Genomic DNA, 4,114 nt, shown 5'->3' on the forward strand with positions numbered 1-4,114 from the left:
ATAGATCTTTAAAAACTAAGCACACATCACTCTTATGCTTCAAGAGATAGAGCCAAGTGTAACGACTAAAGCAATCGATAAAAGTTACAAACCATCGATTCCCAAAAATCGAACGAACCTCACAGGGTCCCCAAACATCTGAGTGAATCATTTCAAATGGTTTGGCACTTCTTAATCCTATACTAGGATATGAACCTCTTGTATGTTTAGCCAATTCACAAGCATCACATACAAGCAGCTCCCTAGGACACAACTTGAAAAGAGAGGGGTAAATGCGAAATAATGCAGCAAAAGAGAGATGCCCAAGCCTGCAATGGTATAGTAGTAGTTCTTGACTAGGAGACACGCATGATGCAAAAGCAACTCCATCACTCCCTTCATCAAGATAGTAGAGTCCATCATGCACGGTCCTAGTCCCCAACAGTCTCCCTATCTCTAGCTCCTGAAAAGCACACCAGGTAGGATAAAACAAACCTCTACAATTGAGAGATTCAGTAATAGAGCTAACTGACAAGAGATTGACTGGAAATTTAGGAACATGTAACACATGAGGTAAGGACAATGTCTTAGTGCACCTAACAGATCCACGTCCTGTGATAGGTGCCATGGATCCATCAGCTACACGTACTTTGTCCTTACCTGAACAAGGTGTATAGGAAGTGAATATATTTGAAGCTCCTGTCATGTGATTGGTAGCTCATGCATCAATAATCAAAGATTTTGATTGCGTTGTAGAATTGTGGGTCTGGTGAGGTGTCATACCTTGGTGTGAAGTGGCATGCAAACTAGTTTCAGCTTTAGAGGAATCCTAGAAGGAAGACAAGTCTTCTGAGAGTCTAATCTTGGAGGTGAAATCCTCAAGAGCTCGCACATCTACTACCGATGGCTCCCTCTTGGATGTAGTGAGATTCGCCTGTCTTTTATGAGCTCCTTGACCTCCCCCTGTCTGAGACTTTCCTTTTTCCCACCAAGTTGGATAACCATGCAACTCAAAGCATGAATCCTTTGTGTGTCCAGGCCTTTTGCAATGGTTGAAAAAAAGTTTGCTTTTACCTATTTTAGCAAAGGTCTTAGGAGCACGACGAGCTTGTATGGTTAGGGTGCACGTGCATCTGATTTTTCTTGAACATGATCATTGGGTTGAGAAAGACGAGTCTCCTCCTCAATCACATTGGAAATGATATCATCAAGGCTTAGCCATTCAGTTTTGGAGAATATTAGCTGGCGGCGGAGATCAAACTCCTGATTTAGGCCATCAAGGAAGAGCTTGCCCACAAATGGTTCAAACTAGGTATGATGAACAACCACATCATTCTTGTCAACGGGTTGAAAAGGATGGTAATAATGCAACTCCCTATACAATCTCTTCATCTCGCCTGCATACTCAGTCACTGATTTTGAGCCTTGCTTCAAGTTAGTCAACTCCTGCATGATGCGAGTAGTCTGCATCTTATTTGATTTTCCTGAAAATTGCTTCTCTAAAGCTTTCCACACTTCAAATACAGTGGTCATAGTCTCAACTTCTTCTCATATCGGTGGTTCCATGCTTCCTAATAACCACACCAAAACTCTATCACTGATCTGTTTAGTGCTAGTGCCACTTTTCAATTTCTCTTCATCAGCACTAAGCAATTCTTCATAGCCATGAGAACTCAGAATTAACTGGGCATGACGTGCCCAACTAATGTAATTGCCTGGTCCATCCAACTTTACTGGATTAGGCTCAAGTGCATACTTGACAGTTTCAGGAACCACTTTAAGTTGTTGTTGCTGCTGCTCAAATACTTTGCTTAAAATTTCATACAACTTATCCACACTAGAGTCACCTGCTTTGTCCTTGCTTGAATCTGCCATGACTCACTGCAACCCAAACAAGAGCTAGTCACACAGGACTTGAGTTTGCAGCACTCCACTAGCAACAATACACCAGTACAAATGCTGATGGCAAGTAGATGTACTTCTACGAGTTGCTCTCAAATGCACACAGGCAGCACGAGCAGAGTATTTTAATCCGGCCACCAATCAAAATGAACTTTCCGGTAGCACTAATCACAATTGTCCAAAGGCAACACACACTATTAATCAGCTATCCTTGCAATCAATCGGACACCTAGCAAGCCAGCTTACTGCTTGGACATGAGCGACGCATCATCAGCAAGTAACTTCCTGGCGGGCTAGGACACACATCCAATTTCAGCACGGGGTGTACGCACCAGATGGAAGCCGGCGATGCGACAGGCAGCAGTACGCCGGTCACGGCACTCCTTCCGTAGCGCTTCGAGAGAGCAGCGGCAGCTCGCGTCGATAGAGATGGATGCGCACCAACAAAAACACACAACCCCAAATCACAGCGACACAGCGCCGCAATCGGCCACCACCAGGGTCAAAAATCACGCGCGGTTAACCTACCCTGATTCCATGTTGGAAATCATGTGGGATTTGGGAGATTGGAGCTAGGGATTGGATGTAGCAGGAAGAAGATTTGGGGAAATTCTGGATCGATCCTTCCCGATCCATTCTCTCTGCTGATTTATATATTGTCTATACAATTTACATTTTAGACCCTATGGACTAACCTAATTACATTATCTACACACCAACATTTATTTTCTTTGGAAACGAGGCCAGGCTCCTGCAATTCCATAAAGATAGAAGAAACAAAAGATACGGAATAGCCCGCTTTATGCAATAAACAGACAATTGAAAAAATGAAGCCGATGGCAATGCCAGTATTGATCGCAACACTAACAACATTGACTACAACCGGGAGAGTAGTGAGAGACCCGACCCCACGACCGGGCACATAGCCTGGTCACTAACCGATCAAATAAACCCAACCCAGGCGGCCACCTCATGCCGACTCTATATGTCCGAGTTGACCGGCACTCCTCATATGAGCCCAAATCTAAGACCAATATGAGGAGGCTCAGATGCGTGCGAGCGCCTCTGCCACAGCAGGCCAGATAGACCGACCTCACCATAAATTGCATCAAATCTCTCAAGTACATCGTCCTCCTCCCATGACCATCCACCATTTCCCATGTCCGAGCCATCGTCGTCGTCCATCCTCCCCCCCATCCTTGTCGCAGGCCCCCATCATCCTCCCTAGATATCGTCCACCCCGTCCTCCACTATTGTCACAGATGTTTCCTCGGTGTCGTCCATGGGGTTCCTGTCCTTGGCTCTGTCCTGTAAGTCAGAGAATGTCGCCCGGAGGGACCGACGAAGGATCACATCGTCTGACCAGCCACCGACAAGTATCACGCCGGTTGGCGGGCATTCCGGGCAGTTTTCTGTGAATACGGGCAGCGGAGGGCATCGTGTGTGACTCTCCGCAACTACGACGAGCGTGGACAAGCACGTGCAGTGCCGACGCCCAGTCTGCCTGTAACATCCCAAATTTTCAATTTGGAATGTTATACATTAGATCATCATTGCATATCATATTTTATTGCATTTTTGGCTTGATCCTAGAAATTCTACGCAACTCAAGGACCCATGGAGAGAGTTGGGGATTTCATTATTTTCATATTCGAGTTTTCTTGAATTTTGGAAAGAGGATCGTTTGGTTTTAATTATTTTCTCTTTGATTATTTCTTTTATAAAAATAAAAGAGAGAGGATAAAATGACTTCCTCAAAATAGAGAAATATCGAAGATTTAATATTAAAATCAAATAAGATTTTCTATTCGGAGTTTTATCGCTATTTTATTTGAATTAGGAAAAATATGCATTTTTCAAAATTGCATTTTAGGCCCAAGTAAATGTTCACCTTGTCCGGCTTATTTTTAGAGGACGGAGAAAATTTATTTCGGAATTTTTGGAGTCCGTTTAGTATTTATTTTCTTCCTTTTTCTGCACGTTGGAGTTATTTAAAAAAAAAGTCAAACCGACTTCGGGCCGTACCCGGCCAGGAGACCTCGGGCCGACCCTCTTACAAGCCGCACCTAAGCCAGATTAGCCTCGCCTCGCCCCGAAACCCTAACCCTAGCCGCCCGCCGCCGCCACACGCCGCCACCGCCGCCGCCCGCCGCTGCCGCCACCGCCCCGCGCCGGAGTCGCCGGTCCCGATGTAGCCGCCTCGGTTTTCGTGAGAAAACCGTTTGGTTTTTTC

General features: G+C 45.3%; 1 pseudogene; it reads right to left on the minus strand.

Moving 5' to 3' along the window:
• Window positions 1-448: 448 nt before the first annotated feature.
• Window positions 449-2,500, minus strand: LOC125516259 (uncharacterized; annotated as a pseudogene).
• Window positions 2,501-4,114: the final 1,614 nt, after the last annotated feature.

Source organism: Triticum urartu, chromosome 6A (assembly GCF_056163025.1).
Source record: "Triticum urartu cultivar PI428250 chromosome 6A, HENAU_Tu73, whole genome shotgun sequence".
Taxonomy (NCBI): Eukaryota; Viridiplantae; Streptophyta; class Magnoliopsida; order Poales; family Poaceae; genus Triticum; species Triticum urartu.